The 21,126-nt window shown below is 41.8% G+C and overlaps 1 long non-coding RNA gene across 2 annotated transcripts in view; it reads left to right on the forward strand.

Moving 5' to 3' along the window:
- LOC101708362 (uncharacterized) overlaps window positions 1–20,818 on the forward strand; it is a 90,383-nt gene extending 69,565 nt beyond the window's left edge. The window contains exons 4-5 of one of the 2 annotated variants that reach the window (XR_015443035.1): window positions 556–643; window positions 7,679–20,818. This is a non-coding gene — a long non-coding RNA (uncharacterized LOC101708362). The other variant, XR_001184367.3, reaches the window with a different exon arrangement.
- Window positions 20,819–21,126: the final 308 nt, after the last annotated feature.

Genomic DNA, 21,126 nt, shown 5'->3' on the forward strand with positions numbered 1-21,126 from the left:
GACTACTTGATGGCTTACAAGATGGAATGTGGGCATTCTGTATTCTTTCCATCATGTTTTTAAAAAGTGGATAATGTAAATCATGGCAGAGGACAAGGCCATACTGATTTATTATTATTTTCATATGTACCTTGGTAACAGTTCTTTTCTCTTAGGTAAAAGAGAGGAGAGTTTGAGTTTTGTATAGCAATTATTGGATGGCCACAGCAGCTCAGGATGCAATCCACATATTTTCCTATTCTTACACCTATTTGGTTTGTTTCTGATGCTCATCACACTTGTACTGACAAATCTCTCTTCCTTACCAGATGATTAGCTATGTGAACCATGTGTATTTCTTCAGCGCTACCGTCCTGGGAAACTTTGCCCCAGGTCTGACAAATACTACCTTCACTGTAGCTTTTCCCACAGCTAGGCCAAAAGTTCCTGAAGATACAGATGAATTATAATTCTCATATTATGTAACTTAGGTTTTTCATATACGTAATCAAACATGAGTCATAATTTGAGTTTAGATGAGCAGGCCCTATTTTTCCATGTTTTTGTGATCTCTAGGAAACATCAGGATGTTAATCTCCATGTTTGACAGCAGAAGTCTACAATCAAAACTTGGGCCTGTCGCTTGCTGAGAAGCCACGATCAGGTGATTTTATTTAGCTGAGCCTCAGTTTCTTGTGCTATCAAATATAGAGGAGCAAAGGGGTGAATGATGTAAAAGTAGTTTGAAAGCTCTAAAACAACACAGAATCCAAGATCTCCCTCTCGTGTTGTCTGCAGTAAGGCAGCATCAAATGGAAATAGATTGATGTAAGGGGTTGGCCCTTTCCCAACCTAAGTGAATGTGGACTGATAAACATTCCTGATTCTTTCTCTAGCACTGGCAACTCTGACCAGGACTTCAGAGCTGCTGAGAGAATCAGTTTTTCATATCCCCGCATTGAAGAAGCAAGAAGCAGCAGAAGTGGAGGGCAGCATGCAAGAGACAAAATCAGACCCTCCAAGGTTTCTGTTCTTACACTGGTGCTTACTAACAGTATGACTATGGAAGAATTACCCTTGTTCTCATCCCAGATCTCACAACCCATCAGCACCAGTGTCATAAGACAATGTACATATAGTCTCAGCATCAAGCCTGGCACAGAAGACAATCTGCAAATAGCAGTTATCGATTGACTGAGGAACCCACAACTCTGACTTAATTAACTGAGCTCTAGCTTTCTTTCTACATTTCTGGTTGGTAGATTCTCCATCTGGCCTATACTCATATGCCCTATGGAAATCCAATTCAGCATCCTTTAGAATTTTCTAGTTCCTTATTTGCATGAACCCAACTTGAAGATTAAAGAATTGGACAGAAAAAAAATGTTTTCTTATATTTATGTCTTAGTAGAAGTGACGATGACAAACAGGAACATCTTTATTTACTTACTGATGCAGAAAAACTAATCAAAATGTTAAAAGTCAACCCAATAATAAGTTTACATAGAAAAGAAATGAAGAGCTCTTTGGAAACCAGGGTGGGGGGCATGTAGTTGTTCATTGGTCTGAAGCAGAAATAAGCTACTCTGCTCACCTACAATCCCCTGCTATCAAATAGTATGAAAAGAGACCAACAAGTGAATTCTGACTATTGATTTCTCCCATTCCATTGAAAGGAAAAAGATATAGGATTTCTGATTGTTTGTTTGTTTGTTTGTTTGATGCTCACAATTGGACTTTTAATGCAATAGAAACCTCCTTAAGGAGTTTGAAGTCTCATAAACATTTGTGTCCAAAACATTTATGCTTCTGTAAAGATCTCTAAGAAACATGTTTTTTGTCAAGGTCAGTATCTTCCACCCTGACTTCCCCTTGCCAAAACATTCTTTTAAAGCATCAGATCTGACACTTTGTTGAAGCATTTACAATTTAACATTCTTGCTGTTTTCAACCATGAACCCTTAGCTTGCTGGTTTTATTTTGTACTTTATCTTTTTTTCCAAATCAATAAAGCTATATAACTAGTGTTTAAGATACTACAGTAGCGACTGAGGCCTGCAGACAGTACATGCTAATCAATTTTTAATTATGGCTTTAATTTTATATGACACTATTTAATTTTATTAGATATATTAAAGCAAAGCTGTCAGATCATAGGATTTGCTAGTCAGGCCAGGGAGAGAAATATCCCAGGGGCAGCATGAGGGTGTATGACATCATTAAGAGGGTCCTAAGAGGATGTGCATTACAATGTGCATATTGGGCACATAACTGTCGCATATGTCTGAGTAGCTGGAATGATTTCCTCACTGGCAACATTTGAGTTAGTGGAGCTGCTGTGCTCAGGGCAGATCAATGACCACACAGGATGGTGGGCTGCCAGCTGTGAGTTAGACCCAGTGTTGCTACCAGAGCGTCTCACTGATTTACTTAAGTATGTTATCTTACTTTTCTGAGCATCAGATTCTGCACCAGTAGAATGAGGATAATGTCAGTTTAAGGTTTTGTAAAGAAAAACTGAAGCAATAGAAACTAAGCTAGGATTAACCTCTTGCCCATGGGAGAGAGATGGAGATGAGAGAGAGAGAGAATGAGAGAGAACAGGGAAAAGAGGGAGAAGAGGAGAGGAGAGGAGAAGAGAGGAGAGAGGCAAAGGGAACGGGAGGGACAGAGGAGAGGAAGAAGGAGGTGGAGGACAAGGAGGAAGGAAAGGAGAAGAAAGGAGCAAAGGATGTAAGGGACACTGTTAGTGCTTTGTCTCCATCTCCTCAGATCCTTCCTCCAGGCTTGTGTTTGCTTTAGTTGGCCATAGTCTGAACATTGCCTTCAGGTTAGGGCCACTTCACCTTCAAGATTCAAGACTGAAAATGTGTCTTGCCCCACCCACAGACTCCCAAGTGTAACTTACATTCCAGATCAGGACCAGGCTGAAGCATTGACCTCTGAAACACCATCTTTATGTGGCTTCTCCCTTTGGTCCTGCTTCCTATGGGGTTCTCTGGAGTGTACTTTCTTACTGAATCCCTTGCATGTAACTCCTTGATTCAGTAAATGAGGAGAAACAGGCTTAATACAGAGAAAAAGAGCTGGGGAGATGAATCGTTTCACAGACCAGGAGAAATCTTTATTCGCTCACAGTTAGAAAGGTAGAGCTATTTTGCACCAAGATTTCCTCTTCACTTGCCATGTGGGTGTGTGTTATTGTGCATACATGCATGTGTGCACAGAATTTTAAAGATTTTTTTCTTAAAGGCTTTAAGGAATAAGGTGAATGGGATGCCACTGAGATAACATCTGATTTTCTAATGAAAACAGCATCGTAAGAAGAAATCTATATTCCTTTGCCCCGAACCACTTGCCTAAATCTCCAGAACTGGCCACAGACACCACATGAATTCAACCACTAATCAAATAGAAAAGGTTCACCTACATTAAAAAAACAGCATGCTGAGCTTCCTAAAGTGCAATATGTATCAACTGAACAAGGCAATGTCATAACCAATGGCATAAAATTGTATTGAGAATGCTTCTAAATGTCAAAAAAATATATATCCAAAGTTGCTTACTGTCTTAATTTCTTCTTGAAATTAAGAAGGAACATGTTCATCAGGCTCACGGAATTCAGAAAGTCTTCTCTCAAGAGATTTTTGAGAGTCATTTTTAATACTTTGCATGGCTTGGGAGATATCAAACCACAAGGATTTGTTTGCTGCTTTCTCTCTGTTGATTTGCCTTAGTCCAGCTTCTGTACACCTGGATAAGATGAATAATTCTTCTTTCATGTTCCTTCCCATCTTTATTTTTACTTTTCTTGTGGCACTTACGTCCTTCACTAACTGATTGGGTGCAGATGTGTGTCTCTCAAGCAAAACTCTTCTTGATGCATACATTTGTTCAATAGGTACAGAGCAGACTGAATGGGCAATATGCAGGCCATGCATCTCCCCATGCTACTGTGCTTCTTGAGCACCTACTATGTATCTGTGCTCTTGTAAGAATACTGTGATTGGTAGAGAAGAAAGCACCAAGAACATTTTCAGGGGAGCTAGCAATCTATTGACGGTGGAAATCAGTAAATAAAATAATTCCTTACAGTAATAAGAGCCACGATGCACAGCAAATAGTGATCAGACACTAAGTGACTATGTTGAAGGTATTGAGAGCTGGAATTCAGGAGCAGTTCATGAAGGAAACTTTTATGAACCAGGAGTCAGTTGTGAACATGTGGGGAGAAGAGTGAAGAAGAGGGAGAAGCTGAAAAACTCCCTAAAACAGGGAGAAGCACAGTATGGTTGAGCACTGAAAGGCAGGGTGAAGGCTGGTAGGAAATAAGGTCAGGAAGGAACCAAACTGTCAGGACCTTGTGACCCTGGGAAGGGGCTTAGATTTCCTATGCCAGGTGGCCATTCTGGGGCATCCTACTTGTGTTCTCTGAAAGATCTATGCTTGAGACATGACCTTAGATGTGGGGCCAGGTACCTGGAGAGTTTCAAGTGCTATAAGTTAGCAGGTAAATATGTGTCACAGCACAGGTCACTATCTTCAAACTGGCAATATTCTGTTACCTAAAATATTGGGCTGAGATTCTTGGATGCCATCATCAGAGATCCTCTGTCCCAGCCTTAGCTTGGAGCATTATACTCTCTCCCACTGGCCTCTGATGCCAGGTCACATTCTCCAGATGCATATCCTACTCCAGATGCATATTGTAAGCTGACTTTGTCCCTGCCGCTTTAGCTCAGAAGTAAGGGCTGTATGTCACAAGCTCCCTTGGTAGGTACAAAGCAGACAAACACTAAGTGAGGAGGTACAGACTCAAATACTTCTGCAGGGCCTGCTGAGTAGCATGGATGAGAAGAAAGGCCCAGGCAGGACCTGTGGAGCCAAGGAGGGGCGATGCCCATAGCAGGAGTCAGCTGCCTCTCACACACGTCAATCCAGCATTGGCAAAACATCAGCTTTTCATGAAAAGCAGAAATCTATATTATTGTGTGAACTCCTTTGAGTTATAAATATTGATGATTATTTCACATTTTTAGCATTGTGTAGGCCAAATGTGTCTAATAATAGCAAACACAATGACGAAGTGCCAGTGTTTTGCAAACACTTCCATAGATTTTAACTTAAGTAATCCTAACACAGACACCATTTTTACCAATTTTCTACATGGGAAAATAAAAGTACAGAGATTAGGAAATTTAAAGTCACTCACCAAGTACTAATAAATTGGGATCTGAACAAAGCTGTGTGCTCTTTGGAGATATGCAGCTGGCAAAACAAACATGGATAACCACACCCCAGGATGCTCTGTGCTTGTTTGCCCCCTATAAGGAAGTGTTGGATCCCCTCTATCAACTGCTGGGAAATCAGCCTGAAGGCCAGAGCTGGCTGACTGAGGCTGGACCAGAAGCATCTCATGATGAAGCTTCATCTTAGACATCCAGCCCTCCTCAGGGCCCAAGGTGGACCAATGTCCCATCCACTTGGTACCTGTACTATTTCAGCAAGGCAGCATGAGGTCAGTATCAGCAACATCATGAACCAACAGGATGGTTTGGGGCATACAGAATAGGGACACAGGACTGAGGGGCCAACAGTTACCAATTCTGTGGGTTCTTGTGCTCTTCATCAGGAGAATTAGGCAGAAGTACAATAATACAGAAACAAGGTTCTTTGACTGTTATGCTGGAGCAAAATGAGAAAACCAATAGGGGACATAAATCTCCTATCTTACATGTATAGTTGTCCTCCTGATTAAAATAAGAAGATAATAAAATGTCATTCTACAGAACTCGGAAAGGAAGCAGGACCAGTCTGTCGGTGTTATGGTATGTGGAGCTCATGGAAGTGGAGCTCATGCTGTATTTTCTTCTGTATGCCTCTTCATGTAATGCTGTCTCTATTAGTCACTTTCCTATCACTGCGACAAAATACCTGACACCCACAACTTAAAGGAAAAGAGGTTTATTTTGGCTCGTGGTTTTGGTGGATTCAGTCCATGGTTGGCTGGATCCAAGGGAGCAATAGTATTACAGAGGAAAGCTGTTCACTGCATGGTGCCAGGAAGCAGAAAGCGAAGGAAGGAGACAGGAATGAGACACACTTCTAAATCATGCCCTCAATGATCTGCCCCTTTTGACTAGGCCCCACCTCCAAACATGAGACTTTACGGAAGTATTTTAGATGTAAACCATAGCACTTATTATCCTCTCAGGTTTCTGACTCTGGGTTTGACTTCTACTATGCTAGTGAAGTAAAGTAGATTAGTGACTGCTCTGTGCACGAGTTTGGCTCTTCCCCTCACCAAGGGGCTAACATTGTTTAAAGCAAGGTAGGTTATTCTTCAGTCGTAGAGGGTCTGATTGATAGCTAGGTTATTTTATTTTTCTTGCACTTGATATGCCTGCTGACCATGTCACCCTTGAAAATCAATCTGACTCCTCAGGCTCTCATGTCCTGGTACTTTAACTGACACCATGTCCCTGCTGGTGTTAGCAACTGTCTCACAAACTCAGGCTCTGCAACCTTCATACCTGAAGCTCCTTCCTCATCAATAAATGAGCATACTAATTTCTCCCTTGGAAATTTGTTTGCATGGGAGCAATGAAACTAAAGTGAGGCAAGGGAGATTCTTAGGGTACAAAAGTGAAGGAAGACAACTATACATGTAAGAGCAGGTGTCCCCTCACACTCTGCACCCTGGGCAGGTGCATCTGCTTCACCCTTACCTGCCCTGAATAGGCCACAGAGGTCCTCAACTTAGCACTGCACTGGGTCATAGGAAACACTTAACCATTTCACTGGTTGTTATGTATCAACTGGATTACCTTTAGAGATCTGTTGTTTTATATGTAATACGAGAATTAAGAAGATAGGGAATTTTTAAATTTATTCTTTTCCCTCTGAAGTTTTGATAATTTTAATCTATGAAAAAAACAAATGATCATGGACAGATAACAAGAAAAAGAACAGACTTATATCCCTAAGACATGGAAGTGTTAGGTTCAAAGAGAGGCAAAGTAGTTGATCCTTGTATAGAGCTTAAGGGATTGGGTATAGGATTCTGGGTGGAAGGGAGTTGGTACAGGCTGCAGGAGGTTGGGGTGCACAACAAGCTAGGGTAGTCTTGTGATTCAGGTGAACCATTAGCAGCCACTTGTGGTCATCTCTAACTGGGTACTTTGGACCCTGAATCTCTTCTTCCCATGGAAAAGCTCCCTGCTAAGCAGAAGAAGGTAGAAATGCAGGTAGAAAAGCCTCTGTCTGCATTTTCTATTTACCTTACTAATGTAGATAGATGTAGATTTCTTTTTATAAGAGGGCAGCCTTTCAAAGCTATTCCTGTGTCTGCAGAGTCCGCAGCGTGTCTCTGAATAATCAATTCAAAATATTCCAAAGAAAGATATTTGGAATGCGATATTTTACTTTCCTGCAAGATTCTGTAACAACTATGTTTTGGCCTGTAAGATAACATGGAATTTTTCAGATAAGGTCAGTTAGCATGTGGCTGGCACATAGTCAGAACACACAAAGGGCACTTCCAACCCTCTGAGGATCCAGACAGGGGCCACACTTGAAATCCTTGGCAATGATATTTCCTTTAGCTGTGCACTGCCTGTTCTGACAATGCTATTTGGATGTGTTCTTTGGTCTGAAAAATAACTCTAAGTGATAAGTATTTCTGCCCAATTTCTTGCAGTTGCCATACGATGCTGACTTGAATACAGCTAATTTTGAAAGGCAAGTATTATACAAGCATGTGTTTCCTCCTTAGAACATTCTGGGGAGAAGGAGGACCCTCTCGCTTATCTAACAGGTTGGGCCAATGTGGAATACAGGTTGCCAAGTTGGGGGTAGGGATGTCTGTGACCACTGCTGACACATGGTGCTGTGCCTGGGGAAACGTGTCCCGCATACACATCTCCTTTCCAGTGGTAGTCAAGAGGGAAAACTGGATCATTAAAAATTGAGCTGCTTCTCCCAATTTCCTCAGACTAAGAATGTCAGCTGCCAACCTCAGCCCCTCCTCAGCTCAGATGAATGGTCAGAAAACGAATGCCTCTGTCGGAAAGAAATAGGCAGATGCTGGCCCCAGGACACAAAAGGAGGATCAGCAATGTCCTAATCTAGTGTCTTATTCCATCTCTCCCTTCTCATCTTTATTGTAAAAGCTGTTGCACTCCAGAACAAAGTAAGATGAAGATTCAGGGCAGTGAAAGACCCTTCCATATCATTCAGAGCTAGCTTTTACATAACACCTTTTTACTTCCCACCTTAAAAATGGTCTCCTCTGTTTTGAGGGACTGGTGAGTAGTGTGGACCTAAGTGGCCAGTGACACATGCAGCCAGTAGCACAATCTTCTGAGTGTGGGCTCCATGCAGGCATTGTGCTAGGAACAGGGGACAGAGAAGAGAATGACAGAGCGCTCATCCTGAACATGCTCACAGAGGAGGAAGACACCAAACAAGGAAAGACAAGGCAATATGAGACTTGTGCTCTCTCTCATTGCTACAATGGAGAGAGGCCAACTATGTCACATGGACCTTCTTGCCAGATTATAAACTCCTCATTATATGTCATTGCATGAGTAACCAGAGATGAAGGCAAAATAGATACTTAATAAAATAGTGTTGGCTAAAAATACAAGTATACAACAATGTAAGTAGCGACTAAGTTCCAAAACACAATTACCAGATTGAGGGTAGTCTACAAAAGTGTCAACAGATGAGATCTGAGGAGGTCCCCCAAAGAAGAGATGGGGACCTCAACTCCACCACACCCCCTGGATAGGTCTGTTGGCTAACTTGTGTCACAGAAATGAATTTCAGACACATCAATGAGAGGAATGGAAAGGGTTATGGGGCAGAAAGAAAGAAGCACAGAGAACAGAGTGTAGCCCCTCAAGAGAGGTGCAAGTGGTCAGGTTTTGGGGGCCCTGTGTGGTCTTGTGGGTGTCTTCAAGATGGGTGACATAGGATGTGTATTCCTACTGTCTCTCTGGTTACCTGTTTAGTGGCTTATGTTAAAATGTAAGCCATTGGCATGTGTTTGAGGTTTAGAGATGTGCTTTCCACTTCATAGTGCTGCTTCCTGTGCAAGGAAAAGCACAGGTCCAATGTTTTGGGGAGGGAATTTCCTAGAAAGGAAAAAAAGATATTGTAACCTTGGGTAACAGTGCGTTCTGAAGCTACATGTTTTCTTAAAAGTACAATTTTAAATTACAATTTTCCTTGTTTCCTTTCTACTGACCTTTATTCCTTCTATCCTCCTTCAAAAGGAACCTTCACTTGTTCAGAACATTTGCCCTGTGATCTGTAAAAATCACCACCACCCTCTCACAGCGTTAAAAGGGAAGTGGGTTGTAGGGGCTGTAAGGATTTTGAGGACCCCAGCAACTGACAATTGGAACTCCCCATCCAAATGCAGGGGTTCAAAACCATGGCAAAATTTAATTAAAATATATATACAAATTCTCTTGGTGTGAAACAAAGTTTTGGGGATATCTGTGTCTTCTATGAGGCTTTTTGTTCAGAACGGCAGGAAAGTGGTAACACCCAAATCATTCTGGCAAGCAATTATGGCTCAGAAATACAGAGTAGGAAACCAGCAGGTCGATAGTGACCTTCTTCCTGGGCCAGGTCCAAGGCTATTCAATTCCTAGGACCCCACAGAGGTTACTTGAGTAGGGAATTTGGGACAAATTGCCAAACCTAGGGCCTACTTTGGAATTTGGGGTAGAGGTCAGGCTCTTGAGCAGCCTCTGTCAAGACAAGGTTGTAAAATGAGTATGCTAGTTTCATACTGAGATAGGAAAGGGAGAGTATTTTTTAAAAATCTGAAGAATGTTGACGAATTGAGCAATTAGGAACACATGAATGGATGCATTAGAAATGACAGAAATAATTATTCCTGGAATTCATACAACTTACGTAACTTTGCATTTCAAACATATGATCTCATTAAGTCTCATTTTTTAAAATAATTTAAAATTGAGTTGGTGTGTACGCAAGTTTTCACTGAAGCTTCATAACCAGGCTGGGCTATTTTCACAGGCCCATAGAGGTCTTTGCAGAAGCATTATAAGGATTTGTCCTAATTCATGAAGCAAAGAGATGACATAGAGGCAAAAATGAACCCCTTGCTCCCTCTTCCTCAGACCCAGTACCAGAAATCCATCTTGCCCCCCTACCTGTGCTGTGCTTGCACCCACTTTCCACCACACCCCTAGTTGTGGTGTCAAGGCTGTGCACATGTGCTTCTACATCCTCTGGGACCCCTCTCTCTGTAGTCTCAGGCCTTGTCACTCATTTTTGAGCCTCTCATATCTAGATCATAAATCCACAAGTTACTAACTAATAAATGAGTAAATACTAATATGATTACTTCTGTGGTACAATAAAAAATATATGTGGTGTTTTTCCTACTTCTTGTCATAGAACACATTGAACTCAGAATTTCCTCGATGATGGAAGTGTCTTTTTCATTCATAAGGACCCCTTTCCATAGTACTTGTCTTTTGGTAATGAGATGACAGGGTGCCACCCTTAGCTTCACGTTGGGGCCAGTCAACCAAGACCATGTCAGTAGAGGGCTGGAAATTTTACTCCCATCTACCTACCTCTAGGAAGGAGTTGGAGTGGGATAGGGTAGCGATTAGCTCTGTCAAAACTCTTGCACAGTATTTGATGAACTTCACCTTGCTTAGGACCTAGGAGAGTAGCTGGTTAGAGAGGACATGGCTGTTCCGCTTACCACTACCCTTACACCTTACCCTTCGCACATCTTCATCTGGTTGTTCACCTGTACTTTTTATGATGTTATTTGTAATTATATCTGGTAAACATAACTATTTCTCTGAGTTCTATGAACCACCCTGGTGAATAATGGAATAAGGTAAGGGTAAGAACCCTAATTTATAGCCAACCAAATAGCAGTATAGGTGACTACCTACTAGTTGTGATTGGTTTCTGAAATAAGGGACTGTCCTGAGGGACTGAGCCCTTGATATCTGGGACCTGACTCCAACTCTAGAGTTGAATTGAGTTGTAGTATACCCAGTTGGTGTCTGCTAGAGAATTACTTGGTGTATGGAGAATGTTTCCCAGTCATCTGTTCACAGAAGTAATCTGTGTTCAGTATGAGAATAGAGAGAGAAAAGATTTTTTTTCCTTACAAATGCCTTTGCAATATTTCTTGTGTTGGGCAGTTGCTTCACCTTTGAGATGCCTGAGACATACATTTCCAACTAGAATGTACGCTCAGAGTAGCAATAATGATGTGTCACTCTTTCCTTTTTGCCTCTTTCTCCACTTAATAAAGTGACTGACAGATGTCAGATGCTTAGAAAGTATCTGTTAGATTATCTCAAAATTTCCTTTTGATTGCACAGCAACTATTAGAGAACACAGAGAAGGATGTGGACAGGGACCTCCATCCTATACTGATCATCCTTTTATAACTTCATCAGAAGCTGGTCTTAAGACAAAGATTTAAGTCACTGAAAAGAAATTAAGGAGAGAAGGTAAAGCAGCAAAAATATTGTGTGCTATTAAGTCAGCCTCCCCCAGTAGGGAGGAGAATTGAATCCCACTGGGGGTCTCTGGTGAATAGTGTAAGACACATTCTCGGTTTCCCACCTACCCCTGTCAGTCATTTCCAGGCTGCTCCTAAGGGTGCTGATTCCCTAGCAAGTCAAGTCTACTCCCAGCAGGCAAAAGAGACTTTGGGCAGAGGAATATGGGCCCTGGCTGTTAGAAGTCAGACCAGAGTGCACAGAAATGATGAACATCGAGGAAAGCTGGGTGAGCCTTGACAGCATCTGCTACAGTTGCTCTACAAATATGGAACCGAGTGGGACCAGACTCTGACTGTGAACCCTGGATTCTACTTCTGCATCTGAGTTCTCAGGATTTGTCTCTCTCTCTACCTCTATCTCTGCCTCTCTCTCTCTCTCTGCCTCCCTCCCCCCCTTCTCTCTCCAGGATAAACAGAAACCCATCATCATTTTATCATTCCTTGTGTGTAGACCTTGATGACAGGAGTAAACTCACCTGCCAAGATTCTGAGCTGGAAGGGGAAGCATTAGCTCAGGATGAAGGAGTCCTGCTTGCATCTGATTCTAGCTCTACCTAGCTACATGGAAGAATGAACAGCTGAACAGCTTGTACCTTCTGAGCCTCTCCTGAAGGCTTGGGCCTGTTTTGTAAGAACTTCACTGCCCTGCTGTGGTAATGCAGTTTCCTCATTGGACGGAAGTCTTTTTTTCCTTTGACATTTTTTGAGCTATTATATAAGTTATATATAATATGTGCTTATCATAGCATGATTAGAATAATGTAGGTAATCTTATGGCACAGAAAAATGTTTTGGTACACACCTTCACAGACACCACACACACACACACACACACACACACAGAATTAAGCAACAGTGGAGTTCTGTAGGTTAGCTTAATACCTATTCTAGGTTCTCAGCCCACAAAGAAGAACTAAGCAGACAAGTTGCCTGGCATTCAGTTGGAGGCCACAAAAAATAAATAAAACAAAATGAAGAATTTTGAATAATATTGGTGCTGTCTTAGTCATGTTTCTCCTTGATGAGACAAAACACCCAAAACCCTAAGTTAAAGGATAAAAGGTTTATTGTAGTTCACAGTTTGTAGAGGTTTCGGTTCATAGTTGGCTAGCTCCAAGGCAGGGTTGCATGGCAGAGAGGCATCGCAGAGGAAAAATAGTTCATGGCAGGTACAAGGTAGCAACCAGCAAGCAAAGTGACCACATCAGCCCTCTTTCTGTCCATTATATTCTATCCTGTGCTATTCTATCCCTAAAGGTGGACAGTACTCACATCCCAGGGAAGGACCTCCTGTTATCCACTCCCAGAACTATGCCAAACCAATCCATGGACTAATTTAGTAATCACATGCCCTTGATCCCAGCAACACATACTTAATCCCAGTGCCACACACTCTAGATCCAGCCACCTCTGAAAAGCTCAATCTGAAAAGCCCACATTAGGCTTTGGGGGTACATCTAGACACAAGCCATAACAAGAACTTTCCTTCTTTAAAAAAATAGGTAACATGATGAGACATAAACTCCAGTTAAATAAGAAGTGATGTTCTCCTATTGCCCTGACAAAAGAGGGAAATTTTTAGGATAAGCTGAGAATAACTCAGGTGGAATTTAAATATGTTTGGCATTCAGAGCCTATTACACTAATTTCTGAGCTTTAAAAAATGTTATTCCTGGGCCGGGGTTTAGCTCGGTGGTTTTGCCACCTGCTGAAAAAGTGCAAGGACCCGAGTTCAATCCCCGGTACCAAAAAAAAAAAAAAAAATTATTCCTAACTTCTCAAGTAAACTCAAAAACAGAGATCTCTGTGGCATTTGCCAGCTGCTAAATACAAGGGTGAACCAACTTAAAGGGATATTTAACGACTTTCGGCTAGAAAATCATTCTACATTCATGAGTGGAAGTGAGTAGAATCCGTTCTTTATACTCGGAGTGGCCTTAACCCGCTGTTTTTAAAGTGCTCCTCCCCAACACACACACACACAAGCACGCACACGCACACACGCACCAGCACCAAGCTCTTAACTATTCTTTTCTCCACAATTATTTGACAGTTCCTAACTCAACTGTCATCTTTTCAAAGAGGCTTTTCTTGGCAAGAGCATAAAACACACATATACTATGTTTGCTACCCTGCCTGCTTCATTGGCTCCATAGACTTACCTGTTTGGACGGGACCCACTGTTCGAGCCATCTGTGATTGACAGCTCTCACAAATCCACAACATTCTCCCGCACATGATATATGCTTAATAAGGATTTTTATTGATATTATTGATGGAGAGCGGGCATGTCAAGTCAGGGGAAGGCTACTGCTGTAGGTTGAAAAAGAAATGCTTCTACGGAATGTCAACATTTGACCTAAAACCTGAATGATAAGAAGCAGCCACATCAACAATGGTCTAGGTCAGGGGTTGGTAAACTTTTCAGTAAAGCATAAGATAGTAATATTTTAAACTTTGTGGGCCCTATGATCTCTGTCACATCTTTATCTTTTTCTTTTTCTTTTTGGTATCGGGCATAAAACTCATGACCTTGCACTTTGGAGGCAGATGCGATGCCACTGAGCTAAATCCCCAGCCCTCTCTGTCACATTTTAAAAAATATACCCCAAAACCTTTAAAATGTAAACATATTCTTTGTCCTCAGGCTACAAAGTAGCCATAGTTTGCTGACCCTTGGTGTACAGGGAAAGCAATCCAAGGAAGAGGAGAAAATGCAAAGTCCTTAGAATGTGTGCTGGGAGTATTTAAGAGACAGGAAGACGAGCAGTCTGGCTAGAGCACGTGGAACAGCTCCCAGAGAGAGATGCGAGGAGAGAAATCAGGAAAGACGGGAGAGCCCAGGCTTATAGAGCTTTGCAGTTTACAGTGAGGAGTTTCTGTTCAATTCTCAATGCAATGAGGACTTTATGCAAAGGAAAGCGGTAATGAAATTTATGTTTTACAAGTGATCACTCTGGATGCTGTTTGGAGAAAGCCTTATGGTAAGAAGAGAAGAGATGGCGAGCCCTGGTAGAGGCTACACAGGAGGTAGGTGAGAGATGATGGTAGTGATGAAGGAACATGGTCCAACATGGGCCACAGAGGTACTGTGTGGGTATTTTTTCAAACTACTTCTTTTTATTTCACAAGACTAATTTTCTGTGGCACTTAATATTCTTTTTTAAAAAATTCCTTGAAAAGGCTTCAGAATATCACATTGTACTATAATCTATTTCAGTGATCTCAAAAGGAAGACACTGAGGTAGTTTCCAGTTATTCAATGTTAAGAATAATCTTTCAGCAACACCTGACTTGCTCAGGCCATCAGCTTTATCAAGATAATCTCTTTGAAATGACCTCCAGACTTCTCTGAAGGCTCTTATATTTTCTCTCTTTTAGGAGGACTCAGAAAAGTAAATAAATAATGACCTCCCCCACCTAGGGGTCTAGGACCTCCTCCATGGTCTTCATCAACATCCTCTCTCCATTAGCATCCCCTTTCCTTCTCACCATTCCACTCCCCTACAGACTTTCTTGGCTTTTGCTACCCTCTCTTTCCTTAGAAGAGCTCCTTTGACTCTTACATCTTCCCAAATTTTTACCTCTTTTCCTATCAGCCATATTTTGTTACCTGGGAGATTATTTTTCTCCTCAAATCAGAAATAATAGTAGACTGGAGACCATGCAAAAAATAGACCCAAGAACCTACCCTAGTATGGCCCTTTCTAGCAACTGACCCCTTTCTCTATCCCTTCAAATGATCCTCTGCTGTGATTGGCCCTGCCTAATCTTTCCCCCATAACTGGCTCTAGGATTGGTGCTAGGAAAAGGTGCTAGGAAGTGGTGCTAGGAAAGGCAGCAAGCCTTTCCCTGATTGGCTTTCCTTGAGTATATGGTCCTACATAAAGCAAACCTACTTTGCCTTTCCGCAATGTGACCCACATTGTGATCTTTCCTAGCTACGGGTCTTCTCCAATTAGTTGTCCCCATCTATATGACTCTCCTCTTCCTGTGTAGTCCTTCCCCAAGATATGCCATCCCCCATGGATGATCTCAGAGAGGAAGTCCATTCTGCCAAAGGAGGAAACCATGACTGTCAGCTGCATAAGTCACACAGCTGAGAAAAGACAGACAAGAGGAAACTCAAGTGTGGAACTAGTGTGTCCACTGCTTCCCTGTAAAATCTCTCTGGACCTTCTAGTTGGAATACATGGAAGTGAAATTTATTAACCAAAGGGAGTTATTAGAGGAAAGAAATCTAGTTATCTCTGGCTGAACAGAAATTGATTTTCTCTCACACTCTCCTCTTTCTCCTTCCTGTGCTTCTTTTGCTCCTTCAAACTACTTTTTTTTTTTTTTAATATCCACTCCCCTTTATGTAGAACACTGGTCTGGACTAAGAATGTGAGGGCTGAAGAGAGCTGAGGAGAAAATATGTTGATATTGGAAAGGTCTCTAAAGTGAGAATATGAGGCTTTGACCCACTAGGAAAGACCCAGAGATTCTAAGAAGTAAGGGAATCTAAATTCAAAGAAGACCTGTGAGAATTCCTAAGTGGACATCATAAAGTCTCCAGAGTTTCCATGTATATCCCTAGCATAGGATTCCCAAGAAAGCCCAGAAAACAGTCACCTAAAACACTAGGACAGTCATCGTCATCTCTCTAAGCTTAGGCTGGGCAGAAACTGCAGTCGCCAACAACCCAGAAGCATGCACACCAAACAGTCATCCACAGATCAGGGCCAGCAGACACTACAGTCCCTACAGCCCAGGAAAGTACAGACATCGTAGTTCTACATAGCTCAGGGTAGGACAGATGTATTCATTCATACCATAGAGTTTGGGCAGATGATCCCTTACAAACCTGATGTGCCCATGCTGTATTCCCTGTAGGCCAGATCTGCGAAGACACTGCCCTTCCTCATTATCCAAAACAGGGCTCACAAGCGGTCAGATGCTATAACATCTCATCATTCATGACTGGGACTTCATCTGGACATTGTGGTCACATCTGTAACCCCAGTACTCTGGGAAGCTGAGGCAGGAAGATCATGAATTTAGACCCAGCCTGGGCAATTTAGAAAGACCCTGACTCAAAATGAAAGAAAAAAAATTTAAAAAGACCTGCGGGTGTAGTTTAGTGCAAAGGCCCCATGTTCAATCCCAAGTACTACCCAGTACCACCACCAACCACACACACACACACACACACACACACACACACACACAAAGAGCTCTTGTTATCAGAATCTTGGCTGTTCTGAGAATGTGCACAATGATTCAATAACTGAAGATCAGTGAGAATCTTATAGTTCTGCAGATATCAGTGTGGACAAAACTGCCCTAAAGGATAAAAACCCTCCTTCCTCAAACTAATATTTGAAAGTCATATGACTTTCATATTTAGATACTCTGGGGGAAAAATTTTTGGATTGAATGTATCAGAAATTAAGATAATTAATTCTGCAAAGATTATGTTATAGAAAAATGTATGTATTTCCTTTTATACACTAAGCAATTAAAATAGCCAGGCTTTCATATTTTCCTAGGTCCCATGTTTTGCCTCCATGTTAAGAGAATATGTCGGAAACACATAGAGAATGATGTCCTGAATACGCCTTTGTGCCATCCTCTCAAGAGACTGTCCCCATTCCCAGACAACTTTGAACTCTTTAGCCTTTGTTACTGAAATGAAAACCTTTCACAGAAAACAACCTCCGCTCCTCCCACCCAAGTCTATTACAGGTCTTTGTAGGTCAGGCAACATGGGTTACATGTAAGATAAGGGCTTGATGGTCCCCAAAGAAGTTTCTTCAACAGCCTCTTTCTACCAAGAGAAAAATCAAGTCTTCATCTCTGCCTTTGACAACAGAGCCTTCCATGGTGAGTGTTGCCCTTGTTGCTCCTTGCTTCAAGGTGTTTAGACCTAGATACTAGGTTTGTGTTTTATTAAACAATGATGGCCCCAAGAAAATCAATTAGCAGGCAGAGTGATCAACAGTAATCATGATCACTAGCATTTACTAAGCTCTCATTGTATGCCAGGTAGCAGAAAAGTGCCTCATAGGCTTTGTCACACTTCATCTCCACATGACAAGGCAGGTAGTATAGTCTTTTTCACTTTACAAATGAGTTAAAGAAGTAGATAGAAGCTAACCCAGAACTGCTAAGTATTAGATTAGGATTTGAAAGTAAGTTTTTGCAGCTCTGTAGGATTTCCACTAAACTACTGGGTCTGTAGCCAGGAATCCCTCACCTGGATTGGGAGTGTGGGAGTAACTGGGAGCCATCTAGAAGGGACACTGTGAATGATTTGTGTGCCTTCATTCCCACGAGTGTGTAATTTGTTCTCGTTTCATTTTTTGCTTTTGTTTTTTAATTTGAAATAACACCATCCAGTTGGCAAAGCCTGCAGGGAGAACCATTTTATTACTTTTTCTAAATATAATGTGAAAAAGTTGCTGACCCAGAGCTCTGCGTCAGGAACAAACTGTGCAAGGTCTTTTAAGAAGAGGATAGATGGCCATCTGGGACTGTGGAAAGGGGGCTTTCCAGAATAGGCTTCTGTGAGAAGTTAATGCCCATATTTTGTTCTCTTCCTGATACAATCATCACATTACCGGGAAAATGAGCTCCTTTTTCATGAACTGTGTTTGAACTTTGATATTATTTGCAAAAGAGAGAATCTGAGCTTCCATTCTAGTCACACTTCCTTCAGGAAATGTTCTCTGAGCCTCACCTACCAAGGGCCAGGCAGTCTGAGTGTATAGGCTTTAGTATATGCCGACTTGGACAGTTCCTACCTTTGTCATCTAATGCTGTTTCTCTAGGTTGTTTTCTGGAAAAGTAAGAACTGAGTCTTGATTTCTTTTGCCCACACTTTCATCGCTTAGCTGTAATTGGCATGTGGTCAGTTCTCAGTAGTCACTTGTCTAACAATATCTGAATCTCAACTCTTATGGCGCAATAATACATATACGTCTTTCAGGGTTATTGGGAGGATTAAATACAATGTATGCAAAGCATTCATCACACTGCTTGGTAAGCAATAAGAAAATAATTGATGGTGACTTCTATAATGTGTTTCAGAATTAAGAGTTACAAATGGAACGCAAGTTTTGTTTTCCCTTCAGGGTGTGAGATTATGTGCCCTGCAACTCTGTGGAGGTCAGTCATCTGTGTCATCATTTAACTTTCTTATTGATCTTAATCCTCCTGCTGATGAGACCTTCTGGTAATGTCGCCCTGGTAGGTGTAATTAAAATTAAAGCAAAGCAAAACAAAACAAATATGTTAGAGAGTAAGAAGTAAGGGCCGGAAGCAATGGGAAAACAGGATGGAGCTGCGAGAGGCTGTGCTGAAAGAGTCTCCACTCCTAGAAGAAGAGGGAATAACCTGGGACCCGAAGATTTTCTAAGAAAAAGTGGCATTTCTAAAGACAGTGTGGGAGGAGCTCTGGGAAGGAACTGCAGATCTGGGGAGTCAGGTCTGGGAAGACCATCGAGATGGTCAGGTTCTCACTGCACAAGGGGTGATTAAAAAATTGGTAAATGTTTAAAATCTTAAAAGTGTCTTAAAATAAAAGAGATGTTATTATTCATCCTCTTCAAAGTACTCTCCCTTGCTTTGAAAGGTTTTACTCTACTGTTTTTGCCACTTTTTAAAACAGTACTGGAAATCTCTTTTCATGAGTGTCTTTCAGAGTAGTGATAAAACAAAACAAAAAGCAATAAGTACTGTTGCCAAGTACCATCCAAAGGAAAGGCAGGCTTATAAAACTATTACAGTGTGCTCTCATCCACCTTATTCCCCAGATGTGGCACCATGTGACTTCTAGCTTTTCCCTAAAGTCCAAATGACCAGGAAAGGTAAACATCTTGAATCAATTCATAACATTAAGGTAATCACAACAATGCAACTAGAGACACTCACAAAAGAAGACTTCCAGAACTATTTCAGAAAATGACAAGAAGGATGAGATAAGCATGTTTGAAACAAAGGGGAGTATTTTGAGGGGGATTGTATTAAGGAGTGCTTACAAGAGCTTGCTAGGCTGGGGCAAGGGTCCGAAAAATCTTGCAGATGCTCTGAATTAGATTTTATGCAGGACACAGAAATTTATAAAATTGGCCTACAATGGCCACCCACAGAGTCAGATGCAGAAAACTGTGAAAGATCTGTCCATGTGCTAGAGATCTGAAGGATGCAGCCATTTGGATGGCAATGTCCTGCATGAGTCCACATCAGAAGGCCAGAGGATCTGAGACAGAAGGCTAAGGAGGGGAGTTTGAGGAGTACATGCTAGAAGCTAGAGTCTCTGCAGGCTAGAAGGCCAGTGCTGGAAGCTGAAAAATCTGCCAGACTGAAAGCCAGGAGAAGATGCCCAAGGTGAAAGCAAAGACTGGAGCTCCTCCAAAGAGAACAACAGCCATCCTTAGCGATGGGGGAGGACCAGAGCTCTTCTGAAAAGAACAGCTGAAGCTCCTCTAAGGAAAAGCAGCTGAGATCCTTCCCTCTCGTTCTCCTTTTATACCATTCTGACAATAATTCTCTTTAAAGTGGGTCTTTCATGCCCAAGACCCTGCTGACTCAATTCAACTGGGCATTCCCTACTCAAGTTGACAATTAATTAACCACCACAGGGATTGATGGCAGTGTGTCTTTTACTGTGATAATTTTTTTTACTTAAACATACATTGTATTTTTCAATCACACCTTGTATATAAAAGGCAAAAGAGGAATGGAGAAGGACTGGGACTTGCCCAAGGTCTCATAGCAAGTAAATAACTATTTCATGTTGTGTTCTGTCTTTCAGGTCACATTCATACTCTTCCAGAAAATCACTACCATCCTCATGTGTAGTACTTCTGCCCAGTTAGGTTCAATGATCTTCTGGTTTCAGAGACACCTCCTGTGACCCAGTCCTGGTTAATCAGCCCTTCAAATACCCCTAGAGATGGTGATTAATTCATGATACACATTGTGACCTGCACTGGCCCAATGAGAATGTCACCCAAAATGAATAGAGGAGCTTTTGGTAGTGATAGTTCCCCTTGGATTTGATGATGTCAGGTTGGAAGGGTGCTGCATTGTGAAGTCATTTAACCACAAGGTGGAGCCTGAGAATAAAACACAGGGGAGGAAACCAGAGCTGAGATGGGAGTCTGGGTTGCAGTGAGACGTCTTTGGGAAGGAGGGGGTCTCTAGATCGAATCACACTTAAAGATAACATACTTGCTAAGTTTTCCGTTATATGAGACCATAAATTCTCTTTACTCTTGACTGCGTTGTTTTCTTTCACTTTCAACAGTACAAACTCGGAGTTGCTGCAGATTGGTTTACTTAACATATGTTCCCATGTCTTTCCAGTGGGTGTCACTTTACTGCAGGAATGGGGAGAAGGTAAATTCACTACTCCAATTCCAACACTGCTTAAGGCTAGGGCTCTGTGTGTGACTGAGGCTCCACCAATCAGATGCTTTCATGTGAGACTTGATTTGCACTAAGTTGAATGCAGATAGAGAAGAGCTATCTATCTTGCTGGTTTGATGCAGTAGGTGTCGAAGTGCTTCTTGATCCCCACATCACTA

Source organism: Heterocephalus glaber, unplaced genomic scaffold (assembly GCF_053883595.1).
Source record: "Heterocephalus glaber isolate CG9 unplaced genomic scaffold, H.glaber_assembly_v1.0 deba00001561, whole genome shotgun sequence".
NCBI classification, from domain to species: Eukaryota; Metazoa; Chordata; class Mammalia; order Rodentia; family Bathyergidae; genus Heterocephalus; species Heterocephalus glaber.